Genomic DNA, 26,100 nt, shown 5'->3' on the forward strand with positions numbered 1-26,100 from the left:
GTTTTTCTTTTTTCTTTTTCGTCTTTTTTTCTTTAGCTCTGTAAGATTTTGTTTCACATATTTTGAGGATCTGTGTCTAGTGTACATGCATTTTGACTATGAACAAAAGTTCTCTGAAAAGGAATTTAGAGAAAAGAGACTTGATTTCAGTAGACAGTTTGCAAACCAGAGAGACAAAGCTTTTGGTGGAAAACAAAAGTGTGTTCCAGTGAACAAAGGGAGAGTTTGTCTTTTATACAGAAAGCAGGAGTGTAGGTTTCCATACGCAAATAAAAGATTCAAATTTGCTTTGTTCTGATTGGTTGATAGTCGGAGCTCTGATTTGTTGATGTGTGCCGAATTCTGATTAGTCAGTGTAGGTCATAGCTTTTTGGTTGGTTCAGGTGGCATAAATAGAAACAGCTAGCTAAGAAAGTCTCAAAGGTAAGGAGGCATGTAGGTTCTTCGGGAACTCAGAGCATGTGTGTAACATCTTGTCAACAAATGGTCATTTGCCTGTCATTTGATTTCAGACCCAGTTAACCACTCAGAATACCTCTTGAGGCATTGCGGGACTGTCTCTTTCAGCGTTCACGCTACTCAAGCATTTTAAAAATTAGTTTCAACTTGCTATGTCTTTCTCCAGCCCTTTACCTTTAGTCTACCAGAGTCTGTATGTTAAAAGTGGGGTTGTGGTAAATAACATATAGTTGAGTCTTGTTTTTTAATCCACTCTGACAATCTTTGTCATTTTATTGATATTTTTAGACAATTCATATTTAAAGGGATTGTTGATACGTATGAAGCAATGCTAACAATGTTTATGTTTTCTATTCATTACTAGAGGTTTTACTTATTTATTTACTTACTTATTTTCATGCTTTCTCCAAATGTAATAAAACCTTTTATATAATCCCACTTTATGTTATCTTTTAGTTTATCAACTACACTCATTTTATAAATATTTTAATGGTTATAATATAATTTATATATTCCATATATTTTAGCTTATCTATTTTAAAATAGCACCATAAAATATTTTGTTTTACCTTCATTTATTCCATCCTGAATACTAGTCCATTCTTTAGGCATGTTTGTGGTGCATATTAATCATTTTCTTTCTTTAGAAAATATTTTAAGCTTTTCTCTGTTAACTTTAATATTTATATCATGACATTAAAATTCTTACTTTCTGTTAAAAAAATGTTTATCTTTCTGTTTTTGCAGAGCAAGCTTGCTGTTAAATTCCCTCAGTTTTTGTTTCTCTGAGAAAATTTTAATTTCTCTTTTACTTTTGAGGAACAATTTAGTCGATATGGAATTATGACTTGGTAGATTCTTCTTCCAACAATACATATTTCACTTCACTTTTAATTCTTAAGCTCACAAATATTCTTCAGAAGGTAACATATTCTGGTTTTCCCCAGATTTATTGAGGTATAAATGACAAATACAATTTTATATATTTAAGATGTACAGTGTGATGTTGTGATATATGTATATGTTGTGGAATAATTACTAAAATCAAGCTGGTTAACATATTTATCATCTCATAGAGTTTCCTTTTTTATAATTGTGAGAATACTTAAGATCTACTCTATTAGCAAATTTCAAGTATTCATTATCATTAATTATAGTTACCATACTTATACGTTAGGTCTCCAGAACTTATTTATCTTATAACTGTAAATTTGTACCATATGGCCAACATCTCACTATTCTCTTCACCCCCTTACTCCTGATAATTAATTTTCTACTCTCTCATTCTATGAGTTTGACTTTTGAATGTTTCACATATAAGTGAGATCATTCAGTATCTGTTTTTATGTGCCTGGTTTATTTCACTTAACATAATGTCCATCAGGTGTATTCATGTTGTTGCAATTATCAGGATTTTCTTCTATTTAAGGAAAAATTATATTCCATCACACACACACACACACACACACACACACACACACACACACACACAACATTTTCTTTATCCATTCATTCATTGGGACTTAGTTCGTGTCCATATGTCATATGTTGGCTATTATAAATAATGCTGCAATGAATGTGATAATGCAGATATCTCTTTGAGTTAGTAATCATATTTATTTTTTAATATATACCAGAAGTGAAATTGCTTGATCACACACTAGCTATATTTTTAATTCTTTGAGGAATCTTCATACTGTTTCTATAATGGCTATGCCAATTTACATTCCTACCAACAATGAGTAAGGGCTCCATTTTTCCACACCTTCACCAACACTTGTTATCATTTGACATTTTGAAAATAGCCATCGAAATACATGTGAGGTGATATCTTATTGTGGTTTTGATTTGTATTTACCTGATGATTATTGATGCTGAGCATTTTTTTCATATACCTTTTGGCCATCTGTATGTCTTCTTTTGAAAAAATGTCTATTCATATCCATTGCCCATTTTTTTAATTGGCTTATTTTTAATTAAGTTGTATAAATTACTTCACTTTTTTTTTTTCTCACATGTTTTCTTTGGAGAAATCTGCATAATTTTTGTCCCTTTTCCTCTATAGGTATGGTGTTATTTTTTCCTCTGGCTTCTTTTAAGATTTTCTTTTTGTCTTTGGATTCCTACAGTTTGAATTTGCTATGCCTTGGTGTGTGCATATGTTTGCATGGTTTGTTTTTTGTTTGCTGGTTGATTGGTATTTATCCAGTCTGATGATCCTTTTCTTAATTTGTGTTTTTGGTTTGTCATTTTTTGAAAAGTCCTTGGCTGTCATTGCCTTAAATGTTTCTACTTCCATCTCTCTTTTCCTTCTGGTATTCAATAATGAATACATTATATCTTTTGAAATTGTCTCACAGTTTTTAGTCTTCTGTTGTGTGTGTGTGTGCATGTGTGTGTTTTCTCTTTTCTTCTTTTTCCTCTTTACCGTTCAGTTTCAGTGTGCCTATCAATAAATCATCATATTCACTGAGTCTTTCCTTAGCTATGCCAAGTTTACTGAATAACTCATTGAAGGTGTTCTTCATTTCTTTTATAGTATTATCATTTTTTGTTTTGTTTTCTAGCATTTCCTTTTAACTATTAGACTTTTCATCTCTCTGTTTACATCATCCTTCTGGTTTTCCACGTTGTCTACCTTTCTATTACATCACTTGACATTATTTATTGTTATTTTTTATTCTGTTTCTGATAACTGTAATATCTGCACCGTATCTGAGTTTTGTTTTTGTGACTTTCTTTTTCTATTGTGACTGTTTTTGTCTTTTGGCTTACTTTGAAGTTTCTGTTATTTTATTGCAAAAGTTTATGACTCCAAGGTTTCTGTCTAGGTAGGCAAATCTCTTCTGTGGTTTAAATATAAACCTGTCTCTAAATATTTTGAGGTGGTAGTTTTTGTTTGTTTGTTTGTTTGTTTGTTTTTTAGGACTGCAACCTCAGTTCTTTGATTGATCCAACAAAAGTCATTTATTTCACGTTTCTCCAGTATTTTCTCATAATGACGGGAATGATGACTTTCAATTGTTTTATATATTATAGTTGAAACTAGAAATTCTTCATGCCTTTTTAGGCCCATAATCGTTTACTCCTATGACCTTTACTTTAACTTTTACCCCCTCATATTTGCATGTTTTGTCTTATACAGCTTTAATTCCATAGAGAGACAGCTATTATAATCACTCTTAAGCATAAACCATGAATACCTTAGACCCATTATTTTATGCTCATTTGGGCAACCTCAATTCTTCTTGAATCCAACTCTGCCTACTTGATGCAGCAATTCATGTTCAATTCATGTTGAGTCAAATACGTTCAGACATTAACATGTAATTCTGTTACCTTATCTCATTTTTAATGCATTACTAATACTTTCAAATGGTTCTAATATTACCCATTATATTTCCTCCAGTCCATTCACTCTCTGATACTCCTGAATAAAAACTTAGTGCTTTCTTTCCCTAACCTCATCCCTCAAAGCTGCCATGTCTTCTTTTTCTTTTTAGTTGCAGCAATATAAGGAGGATTTTCATGAGGTTCCCTCCACAACATGTAATCACTTACCCCCATCTGTGCCTACATACTATGCCTTCTCTCTCACTGATATGGACAAACTTTATTGCTTCTAGAAAAGGTCAAAACCTCTCTTTATGCACAGGTTACCATTCCTTCAGAACTACGTAATGACTCCAGCAATTTTATGTTTGTCCCTGCATCATCTCTTTTCCTCTTTCTACCAAACAAATTATCATTAGCATAAATTCAATCATATGTTGCTTCCTTATATTAATTTTAAAAAAACACCTTTTCTTGATTCTACTTTGTTCTCTAAGTGTCTCTCCCTGATCATTTACTTCTTGAGTTTTGTTTTACCACAAAATTCAAATATAGAATTTTATTGCTCTCTTGTCATGAAGTCTTCCCTCATAATCTACTACCACCAGATTATTGTTTCCACCATTAATCTGAAAGTGTTCTTGTCAAAGTGACCAAAGATTTTTAACTTGCAAAATTGTTAATCTTTGAATTGTTTTGATTTATCACCATTATTTGATGGAATTGATCTCTTTCTCTTCCTAGAAATACTTTCACAATCTGGCTTTCAGAATACCTCATTTTCTTGATTTTCTTTTTGCCTCATTGATCCATGCTTGTCTATTTTCTTTTCTTTTCTCTTAACATCTCTCAACCTCCTAACCCTAAAAGGTTTAGTACTTCCACATGTTTTAGTCTGTACCTAGTCTCTTGCTGTTTCCATTCATTCAATAACAATTTCCAAATTTGTATTTCCATCTCAACCTTACCTAATATATTACTTGGATATTTGATAATTACCTTAAAATTTAAATCTCCAAAATTATATATGGCCCTTCCTCTCAAAACACAGATAATCCTAAAACCTGAAGTCATGACTAACTCATTCTTTTTGCATTCTAATCTATCATAAAATCATTTTATTTCCTTAAGTATATACACAGACTCAGTGTTTTTTAATACCGCAATTGCCATCCCAGTTTCAAAACACAATTCACTTCTATTTCTCTTTCTCTAACAGCTCTTTATACTAGTTTTGTGTCTCCCTTTCCTACCCTCTCCTCTGCACAAATGCTAGTTTTCCTGTTAAATGTAAACAAGATCATGTTGCTCTTCATCTCGAAAGTTGTTCAGTGGTGTCTAATCTCATTCAGTCTAAACCCATGGTTCTTAAGATAGCTTACATGATGTCTAAGACCTCATATCCTGTTATTTTTATCCTTACTCATCATAGCCCAGCCATAGTGGCTCAGTTGACATTTTTCAAATATTCCAAACATTGTCCTCCTCAAATATTTTGAGCTTACTTCTGGTTTCCATCTGGATTTCTTCTTCCAGTAGTTGTACAAATGTCACCATCACTTTGCTTTCTCTTTGAAGATTACCCTCTTTACATTATTTAAAGTTGCCAAGGCTCCCCAGCCTCCAAAATGTTTAATTATGATGGCAATGGTTTAATTTTTCTTCATAATAACTTATCATATGAATAGCATATATTTAATTTTATTTAGTACATTTCTTAATGAAGTATGCTGTAAGCTCGCCAAGAGGAGGGAATTTTTTTAAAATGTTGTGTTTACTTCTATATTTATTTCACCAAATACAGTGCATTCATAGGCGCTCATTAAATATCTTTTTGCAATTGCAACAAAAAGAAAAATTGACCATGAGATCTAATTAAGCTAAAGAACTCTGTACAGCAAAAGATACTATCAATAGAGTAACCAGACAACTTAGAAAGTGGGAGAAAATTTTTGCAAACAGTGCATCTGAAAAAGGACTAATATCCACTCTCTATAAGGAACTTAAATAAATTTACAAGGAAAAGCAACCCACCCCATTAACAACTGGGCAAAGAACATGAACAGATACTTTTTAAAAAAGAAGGCATATATGTGGCCAACAAGCATACTCAAAAAAGCTCAGCACCACTGATCACTAGAGAAATGGATATAAACATCACAATGAGATACCATCTCACACCTGTCAGAATATTTACTATTAAAAAGGCAAAAAATAACAGATGCTGGTGAGGTTGCAGAGAAAAAGGAAAGTTTATATACTATTGGTTGGAGTGTAATTTAGATGAACCACTGTGGAAAGCAGTGTGGTGACTTCTCAAAGAGCTAAAAACAGAATTATCATTTAAACCCAGCAAATCAAAGGAATATAAGTCATTCTGTTGTGAAGACACATGAACATATATGTTCACTGAAACACCATTCACAGTAGCAAATACATGGAATCAATCTAAATGCCCATCAATCTGAATGCCAATCTAAATGTGGTATGTATGCACCATGGAATACTATGCAGTCATAAAAAGGATGATATCATGTCCTTTGCAGGAACATGGATGGAACTGGAAGCCATAATCCTTAGCAAACTAACACAGGGACAGAAAACCAAATACTGCATGTTCTCACTTATAAGTGGTAGATAAATGATAAGAACACATGGACACATAGAGGGGAAAAACAGACCCTGGGGCCTACCAGATGCTGGAGGATGGGAGGTGGGAGAGGATCAAGAATAATAATGATGATGAATACTAGGCTTAATACCTGGGTGACAAAAAATTCTGTACAACAAACCCCCATGTCACGGGTTTACCTATATAACAAACCTGTACATGTACCCCTGAACTGAAAGTAAAAGTTAAGAAAATAAAATAAATAAATAGCTTTTTGAATAAATGAACCGCAGAGAAATGAAAACAAATGCGTACAAATGCATTAGAAGTGCAAGATGAAAAATTATTTTTTTTTCAGATTTTGCACATATATATTTTCATATATGTGCAAATGAGTTATCAAAGTCAACAGTTTTGATATATTTTAGTCATAGTCTTTGTAAATTAACTTGGGTATAATAATGATAACTTACATTCTCATAGCAGTTTATGATTTTCAAAGCACTTTCCGTATAGTATTTCATAAGATCTTCACTTCCACTGATATTATTGCTATCATTCTTCTGCTCATGAGAGGGGACCAAGACCCAGTTTCATGCCAAAGATTATGTATTAAGTGAATGTCAAAGCCTGAAGAGTACTCCATGTATTATTCTATCAAGTCTATTTTCCTTCCTCAAGCATACTGCCCCTGTGAATCCTCATTATTTGTCATGATTATAATTATGCAGTAAATTTCTATCAACCACACAGAACTAGTTGAAATCTATCAGATACAGAAAGACAAAAATGGTAAAGCAAGTGCGTATGACTGATATATTTAGTAACTAAAAGTTTTTGTCAATGAAAAAGCTTGTATACTCAAAAATTCCATCAACGCCTTTAGTATGAGCTTTGCTCAGTGTCCTTAATACTAAAACTTGTATAAATGATACTGCAATAGCTCCTCCAAATAAATATTAGTTGTGGTACTATACCTCACTATGTTTGCTGTGTTTACCTTTTTAGTTGTTGGAATCACTTTCTACATAATCACCAAAATAAGAAACTTCAGGTATGTGCTTAGTTCCTACTTTTTCCAGCCTCACCACTATAACCAATTAGTGATAAAATCCAATAAATTTTAATTAGCAAATATTTCTAGACTATATGTACTTTCCAGTGCTATTCTCACTGCAGTAATTCAGGTTCTCCTTATCTTCCACTTGGCCTCTAGTGAGAACCTCTTCACTTTTCTCCTTTAAACAGTCTCAGACATGTCTCCAATATATCCTCCAAGAAATGGTACATCTGTCCCCCAACCTAATTGTATCCTCTTCAGTAAAGGAACAGATAATATGTATTTTAGGCTTTGGGCCATATGGACTCTGCCATAAGTACTAAACTCTGCCATTATAGTATAAACTATACATAGACAATATATAAAGAAATGAGTGTGGCTATGTTTCAACAACGTTATATTAGAAAAACAGGTTGTGGGTCAAATTTGGCCCATAGGCCATGGTTGCCAATGCATGTTCTTAGAGAATAGAGGCCTTGTTTTCATCTATACCATCAACATCTAGAAGCACGTAATAGGAGCTGTACAATAGAGTTTTACATAGTAGAAGCATCACAATAAAGTAAAAAGCTATTGAAAAATAAATTACTAATTCCAAAAAAGGAATAGATAGTGGATGACTAAAAGTCAAATGTCATTCTCAAGAACCTTTATGTATAAACTGAGACATTAAGTTATTCATTCACTAGGAAAGAAATTGTCCGAAAGAAAAAAAGTTATAATCTTCATATTGTATATAATAAGTTTAAATTCTCTTTAAGGTAGCTTGAGTGTTTTATAGGATCTGGGCTGGAGTTGTAAATTTTGGAGTCAGTAGCATAACAGTCACATGCATTGAGGGAGTCAGTGAGTAAAATTCAAATGCATGAGTAAAAAGTACCAGGAATGGCTGGGCATGGTGGCTCATGCCTGTAATCCCAGCACATTGTGAGGCCAAGGCAGGTGGATCACTTGAGGTCAGGAGTTTGAGACCAGCCTGGCTAACATGGTGAAAACCCATCTCTCCTAAAAATACAAAAATTAGCAGGGCTTGGTGGCAGGCACCTGTAATCCCAGCTACTCATGAAGCTGAGACAGGAGAATTGCTTGAACCTGGGAGGCGGAGGTTGCAGTGAGCGGAAATTTGCAGGGAGGAGAGATTGCGCCACTGCACTCCAGCCTGGGTAACAGAGCGAGACATGTGTGTGGAAAAAAAAACAAAACAAAACAAAACAAAACAAAAAAACAGGAGTATAAGGAGAATACCTACCTCTAAAGGGCTACAATGAAACTGAATTCTACATAGAAAGATCTGAGGGATAGCCAAAAATGAAAGAAACAATTTCGAAGAAAATAATAAGAGTCAAAGGTGAGAATATTTGAAAGATTAAAGAAGTCAGCAACAAAGGTAAATGCCACCAAAATAGTAAGTTAATCTGATGAAAGTACTCATGAACTTAGAATTAAGAAGTCATGAAACACCTTAATTTAGTACAATAAAAGGAAAAGCCAAATGGTGATAGTGAATAAGATATAAGAAAGTAAAGGTGGTAAGAGTGCAGTATTTTAAAACAAAGAAAAAGAGAACTGAGTTATTATAACTTGTAATATTGTCAAAGAATTTAATTCTTGGCTTATTAGATTCTATAAAATAGAAAAGTACTGTGCATGTGTAAATGGTTAGAATAAGTCAATACATAAGAATAAATCAAATGTTCCACAAAATTAGGGGAAATGATAAAGTTCTCAAAACAGAGAATGGGGAAAATAGCTATAACCAAGTTTTCCTAAGACAGCAGAAGAAACACATTTTTGTCTGAAACTATCAGGAGAAGGTAAAGATAGAAGTAAAGAGATGTGTTAAAAGGTTAATAAGCAGCCAAAAGAGTCAGATAATTGTCTTGACTTTTCATGTAGAAAAAGAAAATAATAAAGTCAGCTTAATAGCTGAGAAAAAGACAGAAAATAGGAATTATTTAGAGCTCAAGGAAATATAAGTTTCAAATATCTTTTGAGGGTAATGGGAAATGTTAATCATTAAATATATGTAATAAGATTGCAGAATAGTATGGAGGGCACAGTTATGAGTAAATCGTAAATCTCTGATGACACAACTCTGCAATGTTAGGAGATTTTCTTTTGCACCATTCAGCAGCAAGACATAGTTTCTGAGAAATATGTTTAAAATTACCCATGATTGGGCATTAAAGTCAAAGAGCAATGCGGTAAAGGAAGGAGGTTGTTGCCAATAAATAGTAGCCGAAATGATGCTGCATAAGTTGCCAGTGTCATAGTGATAGAATCAAAGCTGCAAGACAGCTGGTTAAAGTGGACATCAAGGACTGCAGATCACTATGAAGCTAGGGCTGTATCTCATAGAAATGAACGACAATATCAGAAGGATAAGAAATTACTTTCAGAAATGAAATACTGAAATATTTAACTCAAAAGCAGAAAACAGATAGTCAATGACAAAGACGAACTTGTAGGTATAATTATTGATGACTGATGTAGGGTGCAGGTAAAGGTAAGCAAAACTCAGGACATCAAAAAATAAAAATAAAAAGAAATGTGAGGCTAGAGTGTTATAATTGCAATCTACTGCAGCAGACCCTGCAGTGTCCTGTCCCACTTCTTTACCCTTACCAGTTACTAGCCTTTTCCTTTTAACTTTTAACTGCCATCTTTTGCACATTATTTGTTTGAGGTTTTTTTCCCAGCTTCTGGAGCCTGCTTTGGTACCTGTAAGGTAGGATGGAAGTGCTGGAAAATTAGTGCCCTTCTTCTCCCTAAAACTCTTAAACAGTGAGAGACCAGCTCCCTCACCCCTTCAGTGGGAGTAACTTATCTTGGCTTGCAAGATTTCTCCAGTAGAAATAAGTTTCACTCTTCAGTGGTAAGCTAGTTTGAAAACAAACCCATTTACAGGTTCTGTTCTCTTCCTTGACTAAGTTGTTTCTCTTCCCTCACATTCTTATCTTAAAGTTCTCTTTTAGTCAGATGGTAACTTCAATGAGGAGTGTTAAATGGTATATATTTATACATGTGGGTTGAAATCAAACAATTGGAAAAGCAAATAGATAACTATAAAAAGTGGTTGATACAATCCCTTTTCCTAGTGACATGAATACATGCCAATTCTCCACTGGAGAAGAACAAAGGAAACATGGCTCAAAGAACAAGCCCATAATCATTCAACTAACAGACATTTACTGAATATCTACTAGGTACTGGGAATAGGCTAGGTTTCAGAGACACTAAAAATAAGTAAGATAACATTCATATTCTGAATGTTTTTTGCAGGCTATTACATGAGTTAAACCTATAATCAAAAATTTCTGATGAACTATAAAAGGAATGGCTAAAACACTAATAGTGAATTAGCATAGAGGAAACATACCTTAACATCTAGGAGAGTCAGAGGAGACTTCATGAAAAGGGTATTAAACAAAACCAGGACCACACAGAAATTAAAGGAGTGCGGATAAATTTTATCATTAAAAACTATTGAAATAAGGGAAAATCTCTGGTAGAGAACTGAGCTCATTCATAAATACAGCAGGCACAAGGAGGAATTTATAGACAATGAGCAGAATGGGAGTCAGAGTATGGAAAATTACTAAGAGGAAGTATCAGGTCAGTAATTGAAGGTGATCAGATATCAAGAGATGGGGATTCTTTCTAAACCAACTTAGCAAGATTCTTGCCTAAAGTGGGCGGTGCAGGCCCAGTAGGGACAGATGCCAAGGTTGAGACCTAGACAGCTCAGAGGAGCCTGATCAAAGTTTAGTCAAGGAGAGAATGAATCTTGGCCAGGGGTGACCTCTAAATTAAGTTTCACAATAAAGTGATGTTGACCAGGTGAAGTGGTAGTGGTAAAAGCGGTGGCTATTTTAGGAAGAGAGGACAGATATTGCCAAATAGGCTAAAAATGGCAGGGTAAGTGTAGGAAGTTACAAGATGTTTAATGCTTCTGGAATTTAGAAGGAAGAAAAGATAAATACATTTTGGGGAGCAAGTAGGGTGTAAAATCATTCCTTACATGTCAGTTCATGGAGTTTGTGAATGTATTTCAGGCAATGGGGTTTCAATGTTGAAATTTGAATAAACAAAAGAATCACATCTATTAGAGCATAGAATTGTGTGTGTTTGAGTGTGTGTGTGTGTGTGTGTGTGTATTTGAGAAACAGAGAGAAGATAATAAATGTACCAATAAATTTGTAAATAAGGAAAATGGCATAGATTGGTATAGAATATATATTTGGTGAAGTGATAATATATGGGTGATTTATTTAAATGTTTTGCTTTAGTAAACTATCCTTGTAAAAGAAGAATTTCAGGAGATATTTAAATGATAAGAAGAAGCCAGTTATTTGAAGATACAGAATATGGCATTAAAAGTCAGAGAGAACAGCTAGTGCAAAGGGCCTGTGGTGGATTTATTTTGCTTTGTCTGAAGAATAGGAATAAAGACAAGGCGACTGGAAGATATTGGGTAGGAGAGGGAGTAAAGAGAAATGTAGTTGGGTAGTAGGAACATTCTAGTTCAAAAAGAGTTTTAGAAGTCAGAATAAGTAGTTTGTATCTTATTTTAACTGGGATCTATTTGAGGCAGAATAATGAGCCCCCAAAGAGGTACACACCTTAATCCCTGTAACCTGTAAATATGAAACATTACATGGCAAAGGCGAGTTAAAGTTTAACTGTTTAGTTAAAGTTTAACCTGATGATCTCAAAATAGATTACGCTGGATTATTTGTGCGGGCCCAATGTAATCACAAGCATCTTTAAAAATGAAGAAGGAAGCAAAAAGAGAGGGTCAATGGAAAATATGACTATGAAAGAAGGGCACAGAGAGGTGTAATGTTGCTGGATGTCAAGGTGGAGAAAGGGCCATGAGCCAGGATTATGGCTGATCACTAGAAGCTAGAAAAGTGAAGGAAATGAGGATGTCCCTTAGAGCCTCTGGAATAGAACAAAGCTTTGCTGGCAGCTTAACTTAGGTTCGGGAGACCTAGGTTAAACTTCTCATCTAGTACTGTAAGATAAATTTGTGTTGCTTCAATCTACTGATTTTGTGGTAATTTGTTACAGCAGTAATAAATTAATACTGTTAACAAGCAAGAGGATTGCAATATCTGCATATGGTTTTGAAACTCCTTCTTGTACTTACTATATGGGCAGTGGATTTTGGTACAAAAACAACAAGAGCAAGGAGGCCAGTTATGAGTTATCTACTGTAGTTCAAGTGTAAAATGGACAAGTCGAACAAGAATATTCAGAAAACCCATAAAGAGAAGTGGTGGGTTTGGGATATAATTTGGAATTAGAATTGAGATAACTTGTTCATTGATTGCATTTGGGGGGTGAAATAAAAATAACCATCCAGAAAAATGCATACATTTTAACATTCCACATTTTGGTAGATTTTATAGAAGTGAAGAAGAAAGTGCAAGGGCGAGTTTAGGAAGTACCTTTGAGAATCGTAAGTATGCAGATGTTTTAAAAGCCGTAGGTCTAGATTCAGACACCAAGGAAGAATATTTTTCAAGAGAAAAGGAGGAGATGCAGTTCATAGCCATGGGACACTTCAAAAATTAACAGTAAAAGGCAAGACAAGAAAGCGAAATACCTAGAAAGAGTGGTCAGGGACATAGGAAGACAATAAGAGTTACATGACACCGAGTGTTTCTAGAAGAATATGGTCTCAAATACTGCTGAGAAGTTAATAAGATGAGATAAAACCATTGCATAGAGGTCATTAGGGATCTTGACGAAAATTTCAGTGAAGTCACAGGAACAGGAACCCAACTAAAGTCAACTGAGAATAGACTGAGAGACCGCAAAGAATTGATAGTGATTTACTGGCAATCATGCCAATAAACACAGCCCTTAACTTGTTTTTCACCTCAAATACATTTATTAATTATTCAGTAATTTATTTACCCATGAATTTCCAATAAATGTTTATTGAGCACATATAGATGGTAAGGAGTTATTATCTAGAAAGAGGTCAGATATCTAAATTTACATTTAGGTGTCATAAGCGTAAAGAAGACATATAATATGTAAAATATATAGAGGATTTTACAGTTTCAGGCCTTACATTGATGTCTTTTGTCTATTTTGAGTTGATCTTTATGTATGATGTGAAAAAAGGGTCCACTTTCATTTTTATGCATGTGGATATCCAGTTTTTGCAGCACCATTTATTAAAGTGAGTGTCCTTTTCCCATTGTATTTTCTTCGTGCCTTTGTTGAAAATCAATTGACTGAAACCTTGGTTTTATTTCTAGACTGTCTATCCTGTTCCGTGGGTCTGTGTATCTTTTTTTATGCCAGTGCCATACTCTTTTCATTACAATAGCTTCATCATATATTTTGAAATCAGAGAATATGATGCCTCCAGCTTTGTTATTTTTGCTCGAGATGGCTTTGACTATTCATGTTCTTTTCTAGTTTAATAAAAAATTAGGACTGTTTTCCTATTTTGTGAAAAATGACAATGAAATTTTTAAAGGAATTGCGTTGAATATACAGATCACTTTGGCTAGTATAGACATTTTAACAATATTAATTTTTAAAATCCATAAACATGGAATATCTTTCCATTTACTTGGTCTGTATTCAGTTTCTTTCATCAATATTTCACAGTTTCCAGTGTATAAATATTTTACCTCCTTGGTAAAATTTACATTAAGTATTTAATGTTTTTTATACTCTTACAAATTAAATTTTCATATATATATGAAATATATGTGTGTATATATATGTATATATACACACACACACATACACACAAACACAGTGGAATACTCCACAGCCTTAAAAAGGAATTTCTGTTATTTGTGACAACACGGATAAAACTGGAGGATGTTATGCTAAGCGAAATAAGTTAGGCACAGAAGGATAAATATTGTAAGATCTCACTTATGTGTGGAATCTAAAAAGTCAATCTCCTACAAATAGAGAGTAGAAAAATGATTCCTGAAATTGGGGGGAATGGTTGTGGAAAGGGAAGATGTAGATAAAAGGATATAAAATCTTAGATGGGAGAAATAAGTTTTCATGATCGTTTGCACTGCATGGTGACCATGGTTAATAATAATAATATGTCATATATTGCAAAATTGCTAGAATAATAGACTATTCACAATCTACAAAAAAGTGATACATTGGTGAGATGATGGATATGTTAATAAGATTGATTGAATCTTTCTACAGTGTATGTAGAGATAAAAAATTACATTGTACCCTACAAATTTACACAATTATTATTTGTCAATTAAAACAAATACATACATTTTATAAAAAGATATATATGGCATCTTGTTTCTAAGAATTATAATTTAGCAATTTCTTTGGATTATAATGCTTCATATATTAAAAATATTAATTGCCCAAAACCATTGTTATAAACTATTAATAGCTCTGTTCAAAATTTTATAGTTTCCAGTGTATAAATATTTTACCTCCTTGGCGCTGTCTCTGCCCTTCTTGGTGGCAAGTAAAATAGAACTGGCAAAAGAAAAATCATCTGCTTTATGCATAAATTAATAGACGGTGTTAGCCAGATGTCAAAATAAAAAAAAAAACAGATTTATTTTATTTTGTAAGCACTAGAAAATCACAACCTTGAGTTTTCAGTTTCTTTACACATTTCAAACTCCTACTTATGTAGCTATTCATTATTATTTTTTGATTTATAAAATGGAAAATATTCATTTCCTTCTTAAATTTTCAAAAATTTTAAAAATAAATTCAAATGTAAATGACCAATAACTGTGTATCTTGAAATAAGTAATATAAATTGAACTTTTTTTGAAGTCCAGACTAAAAATGTTAGAATATAATTGCTGGAGATTATACAGCAGTTAGTTCCATAGAATTAGTTGTCTCATTCCCAATTCCACATGAAGAAAAACTTAAGAAGCTATGGTTTCCTTAAAAAATTGTAATAGGTGGAATGATTTTCAAGACACAGAACAAATATTATAGCCCAAAGATAAATTTTTATCCCTGATTCATACAGTGATCTACTCTTGTTTCTGGAACCTCCTGCTGGTAATTAAGTGTCATAGGAAGGTCCAACATGTATGAACCTTGAAAACATAAGGCCCATTGAAAGATGATAGTCACAAAAGAGCACATATTGCATAATTCCATTTTTATAAGCTGTCTAGAATAGGTAAATCTGTGGAGACAGAAGTTAAACTAGCAGTTGCCCGGGGTGATGGGGAATGATTGCTAATGAGCAAGAAATTTCTTTTGGGGTAGATTAAAATGCTCTAAAATTAGATATTAGGGATGGTTGCACAACTCTATGAATATACTAAAAACAAAATGACTGAAATGTACAGGAAAAAGGGTAAATTTTATGGTTGGCAAATTGTGTCTCAATACAATTTTGGAACTTTGGGTGTATGCAGGTAATTATTTAATTTGGTCTTTAATTTGCCAACTAGATTATCCAGGTTTAATACTATTATTTATTTTTTAAATAGTCTTTCATACAGTGTTTTATAGAATACATAGCTCTTTTATACACATTATCTTTCTTAAACTCACAATAGACCTATTACTGAAATCTCATTTTAGGGAAGTATCATTTTAAGGAGGAAGATTTTAAGGTTAAGAGAAATTGAATTATTTGTCCAGTGTTAACGATCTAGTGAGCTACATATTTAGTTTTCTCACGTCAAATCCCATGGTCTTTCCTGACATCACAGATGACTCCTTGAAGATTTTACTTAGACCAGTGCACAAATCAATAGGAATGAAATAGAGTCAGAATTCCAGAGAGGACTGCTTTGGTCATAACTGGTCATAACTGATTTCTAGAGAAAAAAGTGGATGGTGCAGAATGAGAAGTCAGTTGCAATTTGTTGTTTCATTCCATGTTCTCAGCACCCTTGTAGAAAGAAACTTCTGAGTATGGAGTTATGATTAGACAAGGGATGCTGTTTCATAGGAACACTGAGAACAGAATTGATCCAGTAAAATGTAAAATAGAATAGGTAAACACATGGGAAGAAATAGAGTTGAACTTTTCTAGAAAGTTTCTTATTATTAGAACTATAAAATAAACTTTAGTAATCATCAAATATCCTATGTTTCTGTATAAGAATCATTTGACTAGTTGTGGCAAAGAAAGGTGAGCAAGAGTAAAGAATATCATTTCTACACAGAGGAAGTGAAAATCTGATGTACCACCTTTATTGTTCTAGGTCTTGCTTGACTCATCTCTGCTGTGGTGACCTTGGAGCTTTCATATTCCAGATTGCACAGCCATAAGATGAAAGAAGACTTCTGACTTACATTAAACTCTGAGGTGAGAGAGTAAAAATATGTTTTTCTACCAAGCTAGTAAGATTTTAAAGTTTATTTCTTGTTGCAGAATAGCATACTCTATCCTTGCTAACTTAAAGTTAAGTGTTGCCTTACTTTTATTCTTAATACGGTGTTGGTGTAGCAGTTGGTTAAAGCACTGGAGATACCAATTAGAAGCTCAAAAATTGGTAACCCATATTACATCCAGGCCAAGCAGTAATATTGTTGCCTGATATAATGTGGGCAGCAGGCTGTTTGTGTGTTGACTACTGTTGGTCATGTTCGGCAGATTAATAATATAGAAATACAATTAGGAAACAATTAACCAAGTCATAAGCAAAAATAGAAAAACAGAATCCCTCAATTTAGAGGTTTGATCAATTGGAAAATGTTTCTAGATATGGGCTAAAACGTGTGAGCAATAAAGTCCCAATAAACTTTTTAAATGCAGAACAAGAACCCAATTAAGGGCACAGTCTTTTCTTTCAAGCCTGATAGCCTCAGTGTACCGATCATGAAAGAGGTGGAGGGTATGAGGGTAAGCACGTAAAAATAAATAATTAAATAAGAAAGATCTGAAACAGTTGTCTCAGAAAGAACTTCTTTGTAAATGGTTATTGATACATTGAACTGACTGGAAGAAAAATAGATTAGAACCTGAGATGAAGTATCAATAAAATATCTTTGAGGATTTAAGACCTAAAACAGCACCGTTGAACTTTGGATCACTCTCAAGCTGAAATTCAACTTAGAAAGCTGTGCATCCACCAAAAAGTGGATATTCACTAACTCTCACTTTTAAAATAGTGATAATAGAAAGGGAAGAAACTTTTGGGAAGAGAATCCAGGAGCTAAAGAAAAATGTGAATTTAAGAGTTCCTAGCAAAAAGCAGAATTATGAACCAATGAACACAAATTTCTCGCATTCCCTGGGTAGGGGCCTTCACAGTGTTTGCTATGTATCTCCCATTGTCATATTTCCTGGATAAGAGTTTTATTATGGTTGCAAGCTTGTGCTATCATTTTTTTTAATTTTGAATGCTTTTAGAAGAACACATAACTTGTGTTATTAATTCATAAGGCACCACATCAATAGGAAACACATTTGGACTTGATGGAAAGAACCATGTGGATAAGCTTTCCTTGATTTTTTTTCTTAGGGAAATGGAACAAAACAGACACTGGGAGGCAACTGGCAGTGTCAACCCTTTGTGTGACAACAATAAATTTGTCACAGAAAGTAATACCCAAGGAAGTTGTGCACTTTTTGCCATTTTATACTGAAATTTATTTTTAAAAAAGGGTAGCAAGAGGGTTGGATCCATAGTCTACCCTTTTAGATGGGAAATATTTATCAGTTTCTACCTCTTATATGCTGCTTTTATTTTATTTTTGAATATAGGTAGTATGTGGACATATGGGAAACTCTAAACTAGTGCATCTAGGGTTACATTTTTCTCTTTCAGCTATCTTTAGTTTATATATAATCATTATCCATCTTCTGATAAACAGACCTTTCCTCAATGGCCATATTTGTGGGCATATGGCACAAAGTCAAATGTATTACTTTAGCTTTCTTCCTCACAATGACTAGCTCAGGAACTGAGCACATGGGTCCCAATAATTGGATTTTGCATGACATTAGCCAGTGGTCATGAGGCTATAAGAAAGTAAATCCAGATCTTCAGGTGCTAATATTACCCTGCTTTGGGGATAAACTTGATTTGATATAATGATGTTAATATGTGAAGAAGAACCAGATTTTTTTAAGAGGCAGAAGGAGGAAATTCTCCATTTATTTAAGTTTCTAGGATTTACTGGGGCTAATACACACTTGCTCTTTCTAGTGATAAATTTGTGTATTAATGGAAACAATATTCCTCTTTTAATTTACCTTAGTTTGAGTTGGATTTTGCCACTGTCATTCAAAATTACTTCTAATTAATTTAGTTATAGCTATATTACTAAATGGTAAATTGTCACAACATTTTCCTGTACATTGTTCCAGAAAATTTCCATCCATATATACACTTGTCTATCTAGATATAACATGTTGTGTATTGGGTATTTTTGTGCACTTAATTTTTAATTATTATAAAATTATCTGCCTGTTACACTTCGTTTATATAACCTATAATTTATTTCATGTGGTTCCAGCCCAGTTGGGTTTACTGTAGTGGAAAAAACAAATATGAAAAAAACCCACTCGTTTCAATGAACTTCGATTATCAGACCTAGGAAAATATTATTTCAGAGTGGACCAGAATGATCCTCATCAAGGGGAAGTGCGTTTAGAATGGTCATTGCAAAGTCTCTAGGTTGAATATGCTTAGGGTACTGGAGTAAAGCTAATGCTGCTATAGAAAGTGATGAGTTGAAGTCACAAAGGTTGTGGAAGTTACTATAGGTTATGGGAATTCCTGAAGTACTTTCAGTAGAGGACCGAAAAGATATAATTTAAATGTTAAAAACAATACCTGGGCATCTGTAAAGAAAATAGATCAGAGAACCGCATACAATACAGAAACCATTTGGGAAGTAATTGCCATGGAAATGGCAAGAGAATATGGTGACAGTGTTGAAAAGAGATTTAATTCTGGACATGTTTTAAAGGAAGTTGTGAGAAGATTTGGATGGATTGACTGGAGGTTAAGATAAAAAGAGAAGATTCTGACTTCTAAGATAATATCTCAAATATTAGAAGAATGGAGCTGCCATTTATTGAATAGGAAAAGATGGGGAGAGGAGATAAATTTGTGCAAACAGTGAGTGGCAATCAAAAAGTCAATTTTTGAAATATTAATTTTGAGATGTTTAGAATATATGAGCCTGGAGTATAGGGGATTTGAACTGGAGAAATCAATTTAAGAATTGTATGATGAGATTCCCTAGGCAATAAGCAGAGATAAAAAAGGAAGTTGTCCAAAGATTGAATTCAGAGAAACATCAATATTAGAAGTTAGTTAAAAAGTAGACAAAGAAGTAGAATCCATTTAGATGGGGTAGAAACCCAGCAAAATATGGTAAGCAAGTGTTCAAAAAGATGGAAGCGATAAAAAAAAAATCAAATGCCATTGATAAGTTGAATAAAATCCAGACAGAGAATTGACCATGCATTGGTTAAAGCGAAGCCCATGGGTGATCTTGTCATGTGGAGTTTCAGTGAAAAGGTGAAGACAAGTCTGACTGGAATGAATTCAGGAAGGCAAAGGATGAAAAGAAGTGGAGGCACAAAGTATTGACAAATATTTTCGGTGTTTTACTGTAAAAAAAAAAAAAGTGAAAAAAAAAATAAAAAGGTTGCTGTAGAGCAATGAAGTGCCTGAATTTTTTACAAGAAGATTGAGTATAATAGGGCATGATGGGAATTATTTGGTTTGAATGGAAAAATTGAGATGCAGAATACAGAAAAGAGGACAATTGTCTTTTAGTGACCAAAGACAATGTAATCCATTGTGTAAACGAAGGTTTTGGCATAATAAGGGAACAAAGTCCACGGAAAAAGTAAAATAAGCACACGGACGCTTTGTAGATATTTGTGTGATAATGTTTAGAAGTCTTCTTAAAATTATTACTTTTTAAAGCAAAATAAAAAACAAGGGTATCATCTAAAAACAAAAATAAAATGAGAGAGAAAGTATTATTAGAAGTTTGGGAAGTGAGGAGAGAGTAGATATAGTTATTGGGGTCTGGGAAAAAAAAAGTATGCAGGGATTACTTGACAGCACTAACAGACCACCTGAGGTTTGTGATAAAAAATACAAACTATGGTGTAAGTTAGTATGGTTTTGAATTCTGCTTCAGTTACATTGCAGGTTGTAGATGCTGAATGAACAGATAATTGAATTTATCTAGATTTGAGGTTTTTGCAGCTATATGCACTGAAGAAAGTGCCAAGGGAATAGGGTGAAAAGCAAAGGGGCAATTCTAATGATGGATCATAAAGTCTAAGCTGGAAAATGATGGAAAGAAGCACATGAAATGGGTGAAGGGCAGGAAAATATAGCAGGTCAATTGCAGGGCAATCCCAGTGATGTGGATAAATTTTTGAAATGAGGGAATTCAGGAATTGATCTAGAAATTTGCAAATGAGAAGCCTGAAATTGTTACTACAAAGGGTTATAAGATTGTTAGAAATGTAGGCCTAAAGTTTATGAGATAAAAATAAGATAAAAAGAGGGTTACATGAAGAGACATCACTGTGGATATTGAAATTATTAAGAATTATGATAGAAGAAGTATTGGAGAGGGAAAAGGAGGGAGAAAAAGGTGAGAATAGGAAGGAAGGGAAAGGAAATAGAGTGCTCTGTCTTAAGATATTCAAGAAATATATGGGAGTCACACAAAGTATGTAACTGGCTCTTACAAACTGGGGTAATTTATGGTAATTATATAATGACAAAATTAGTCTCAAGAAGCCTCCCCTTCTTTTTCAATGGCTGCGCAGAAAACTTTGTATAAATATATAACAATCTGTGTAGCCAGTACCCGATTAAAAAGAATCATAAAAATTGCTAATTCAAAATATACTTCTTTAAATTTTGGAAATCTTTTTCCAACTGATCTCTCAAAAGTTTTTTGAATATTGCTGAGCTCACAGCATCTTTTCATAGCATCTAAATATTTTCTATAATAAATACATCTTTGCCAACCATATATATTTTTAAAAGTCTCATTTCTTTTTTTAAAAAGTAGGTTTATGGGGATATGATTAAATAACCTACAATTCACCAATTTAAAGTACACAATTCCATTTAATATATTCCCAGATTTGTTCATCCAATTGCCATAATCAGTTTCAGAACCTTTTATCATCTTAAAATAAAATCTTATTCCCACTAGCAGTTGCAACCCATTTGTTCCCCATTGCCTAAAAAATTACTAATGCACTTTCTGTCTGTATAGATATTCTTATATTGTACGTACAAATTGAATAGTACAATATGTGGCCTTTTGTGACTGGCTTATTTCAGTTCAAATGATGTTCTCAAGGTTCCTCCATGGTGTAGCAAGTGTCATTATTTGGTTTATTTTTATGGCTGAACATATTTCATTGTAAGGATATACCACATTTATTTATCCATTCATCAATTGATGGATGTTTAGATGGTTTTCACATTTGGGATGTTATGTATAATGCTGCTAAGAACATTTATGTGTAAGTTTTTTGTGTGTTGACAAAGGTTTTCATTTCTCTTTAGTATTAGGTTGGTGCAAAAGTAATTGTGGTTTTTGCCATTGAAAATGATGACAAAGAACTACAGTTACTTTTGCATCAACTTAATAGATAACTAGGAGTGGAATGACTGTGTTCTATGACAATTCTATGTTTAACATTTTGAAGAACTGCCAAACTGTTATCTAAAGCAGATGCATGAATTTACATTCCCAACAGCAATGTATGAGGTTTCCAATTTCTGCACATCATTGTGAAACATGCTATTTTCTGTTTCTGATAATAGCCATTCTAGTAACTATGAAGTACATCATTGTAGTTTTGATTTGCAGCTCCTTAATCTTGATGACTAATAGTGTTAAGCATCTTTACATGTGCTTGTTGGTCACTTGTATATTTTTGGAGAATGTCTAAAACCTTTGCCCATTTAGTATTTTTTTGTGTTATTGACTTATTGGAGTTAGTTACATATTCTAGATGCAATTTATATGATTTGCAAATATTTTCTTCTAAAGGTTGTCTTTTTTTCTTGCTGAAGTTGTATTATTTTAATACTATTAAAAATTCAATTATTTTTCTAATTTTGTCTTGAAGCTGTTAATCATTGATGTATGAAAATATAATTTATTTTATATATTGATCTTATACCCTGAAACATTGCTGTACTTGCTTATTAGTTCTAATAGGTTTTATGGTATGGATTTCTTTTGGTTTTCTATATGCAATTAGTATTACTTCTTCCTTTCTTATCTGAATAACTTTTATTTCATTTTTTCTTTTCTTTCTTTCCTTTCTCCCTTCCTTCCTCCCTCCCTCCCCTCCCCTCCTCTCCCTGCTCCCTCCCTCCCCTCCCCTCCTCGCTTCCTCCCTCCCCTCACCTCCCTTCCCTCCCTCCCTGTATTCCTTCCTTCCTTCCTTCCCTCCTTCCCTCCTTCCTTCCCTCCTTCCTTCCCTCCTTCCTTCCCTCCTTCCTTCCCTCCTTCCCTCCTTCCTTCCCTCCTTCCTTCCCTCCTTCCCTCCCTCCTTCCCTCCCTCCTTCCCTCCCTCCTTCCCTCCCTCCTTCCCTCCTTCCTTCCCTCCTTCCTTCCCTCCTTCCCTCCCTCCTTCCCTCCCTCCTTCCCTCCCTCCTTCTCTCCCTCCTTCCCTCCCTCCCTCCCTCCCTCCCTCCTTCCCTCCCTCCTTCCTTCCTTCCTTCCTTCCTTCCTTCCTTCCTTCCTTCCTTCCTTCCTTCCTTCCCTCCCTCCCTCCCTCCCTCCCTCCTTCCTTCCTTCCTTCCTTCCTTCCTTCCTTCCTTCCTTCCTTCCTTCCTTCCTTCCTTCCTTCCTTCCTTCCTTCCTTCCTTCCTTTTTCCACACTGGCTAGATTCTCCAAAGTTGAGTAGAATTGGCAAGCGTACACATCTTTGTCTTCTCCTGACCTTAGGATATAGCATTCAGTTTTTCACCACTAAGTATATTAACTCCTGGTTGTTTTGTTTTTGGTTTTTGTAGATGCCAATGTCAAATTTTGGAAATTCTCTTCTAGTCCTAGTTTGCTGAATACTTTTTTCATAACACAGTGTTGTATTTCTTAAAAAGCTTCTTATGTATCTATTGAGATACTTATGTATAATATCTTTTTTTCAATTGACACAGTGTTGCATATTAATTAATTTTTAGATGTTAGACCAACCTTGGATTCGTGGGATAAATCTCAATTGGTTATAGTATATAATCCTTTTTATATGTTTATGGATTTGATTTGCTAGTATTTTGTTGAGGTCTCATTTGCTTTTGTTCTCAATTCATATTTATAAATCAATCTTTGCTTTTTGAATTTTGTTGAATCTTCTATTTATATGCTCTGCTAATTCTGAATTATTTGACTCTTTCTTACACAATATTAAGATATATGTGTATATTACAAACTTGTTTATAATTATTATTTTGATTACTATATATAGTAATCAAATTAATTTGGCATATATAATATAGTAATTCCAAATTATATTTCATCATAAAATTGTATAGATTGTACAGGCTTTTTAATTGCAAATCATATGTACAAATATGTTCTGATTTATTAATTTTCTTCATTGGTTCTGGCTAAAAATGTGTTTCCTCCAGACACTATATTTTAACTCATCCTTTAAGCACTTTTGAGCTTTCATTTTTAAATTTAGAAATTTAATTTGTTTTAACTATTTTGCCATGAGAATAGTAGTAAGAATCCAGTTTTACGTTTTTATTCCTGACTACCACTTTTCCTAAGCTAACTTTATTTTGTTTTCCACTCTATTTAGAGAGCCTAAATCAATGCCTACTAACCCATAGGCTGTCAATAGAAAGTTGTTGAATTAAGCAGTGAAAGAAAACGGATTATCACATTATATATTACACTATTATATCCAAAATTAATACAACAAATGAACAAAACTTAGTACATTATTTGATGTTTCCTAAAAATGTCGGAATATTTCTGTGTATATTTGTGTGTCTGTGTCGAGAAAAAGAGACAGTGAGAAAGAATATCTTTGGGTTATCTTCACTGATCTTATGAATTTTATCATTAATTTATGAATCGTTTTTACTAAAAAGTCTTGCTTACACACAAATAGTGACTTTTCAGGCCTATGTTATAAAAATGATCTACGAAAAGGCTAAACAAACTACAAGGAAACATTAAATGCATATTAGTAAAATAAATATAAAATGTGGGCAGCAGCAAACATTCATAATAAAAAGACATAAGAAGTTATTCACAGAAAGATTTTACTGAAAGAATAAATATTTTGACGTAATTTGAATAGGAAATTTAAAGAGGCCTCTGACAAAGAAGTAACATGGTTTCAAACTGCAAAAATTAACATGGTTTCAACCTGCAAAAATTAAGAGGGAAGTTTGGGAATAGTAAGCAGAAGAGTGTTGAACATGATTGAGAGAGAGGGCAACAAGTTTTTATTTTTATTTTAGCTTTAGTTTTAGAGACAGGATCTCACCCTCTTGCCTAGGCTGGAGTGCAGTGGTATGAATCATGTCTTGCTAATTTTTTAATTTTTTTATAGAGACAGGGTCTTATCATGTTGCCCAGGCTGGTCTTGAAATTCTGGCATCAAGAGATCCACTTTCCTCAGCCTGCTAAAGTACTGGGATTACAGGCATGAGCCACCACACCTGGAGTTAAATTCTAAGAGGAATTGCTTATATAACTGTAGGACTGGAAAGAGGTGAAAGCATTCCTATCCTTTTTCCTCAAAGAATCTTTATCTTCACCCATCTGGGTAGTTTGAAAATTTTATAGAATGTTCTTCTTTCTCTATATTTATTTTTGGTTGAGGTAAGCTAATTCTGGGTCCAAGTTAGAAATTAACTGATCTTAAATAAATTCATCTCTCTTTTCTGAAAGTTCATCTCTTTGAGACATCAAAACATAATGAAGTAAGTAACAGAAAATGGATTCAATTCCCTCAGATTAATTTTCATAAAGGAAATGTGGGGACCCAACACCCATTTACAATGAATGTAGGAGCTCTTGTTTTAAAGAATTCAGCACTAACCTGTATCATACTTGTTTTGGAATGTTGATATAAAGTTTAGGTCATTCAAACTTGTATAATCATTATAAGGTCTAATGCTAGATTATTTGTTAGGTGCTGCTAAGTATGACAAACAAATTTGGTTGTTGTTGTTTTACTTTTTATGATAATTTTCAGTTTAGAAGAATTTGAAGTAAAATTTTAAAAGCAAATATAGATTCTCTCTTAATGGCATAGTGTAGTGGTTTAGAGCCTAGACGAGCCTACATTCGGAGCCCAGAGGTTACATTCTGGGTTTTCTCCTCAATGGGTAATTTGGCAGGTTAGCTAATCAATCTGTGTCTCGTACAATTTGCCAGAGTAATTATGACAGAGATTTTACGAGCATAAGATGACTTAAAATTTCTAAGGCACTCAAAATGATGTCTGAGACATAAGAGCAAATAATAAATAATTCATCTGTGTCTACCAGACTTTAAAAATAATGCTGTGGATTGCCTGCTAGCCATAGAAAAAGACATCTCTAGAACTAACGGAAAAAAAAATCTGGTGGCTTTTGATGTGTGTGTGGCAACCAATCACACATCACTTTTTTTAAAAAAAAATGAACTCAACTAATGAGAAAAATTTTCTCTTCT

The 26,100-nt window shown here is 33.5% G+C and overlaps 1 long non-coding RNA gene across 3 annotated transcripts in view; it reads left to right on the top strand.

Annotated features, from left to right (window-relative positions):
• Nucleotides 1–348: 348 nt before the first annotated feature.
• The window catches only part of LOC105486319 (uncharacterized), a 255,065-nt gene continuing 229,313 nt past the window's right edge, over nt 349–26,100 (top strand). For 2 of the 3 annotated variants that reach the window (XR_011620559.1, XR_011620557.1), the window contains exons 1-3: nt 369–423; nt 7,412–7,457; nt 16,670–16,773. This is a non-coding gene — a long non-coding RNA (uncharacterized lncRNA). Of the gene's footprint in view, nt 424–7,411; nt 7,458–16,669; nt 16,774–26,100 lie in introns of all 3 variants that reach the window. The other variant, XR_011620558.1, reaches the window with a different exon arrangement.

This window comes from Macaca nemestrina, chromosome 3 (assembly GCF_043159975.1).
Source record: "Macaca nemestrina isolate mMacNem1 chromosome 3, mMacNem.hap1, whole genome shotgun sequence".
Classification (NCBI taxonomy): Eukaryota; Metazoa; Chordata; class Mammalia; order Primates; family Cercopithecidae; genus Macaca; species Macaca nemestrina.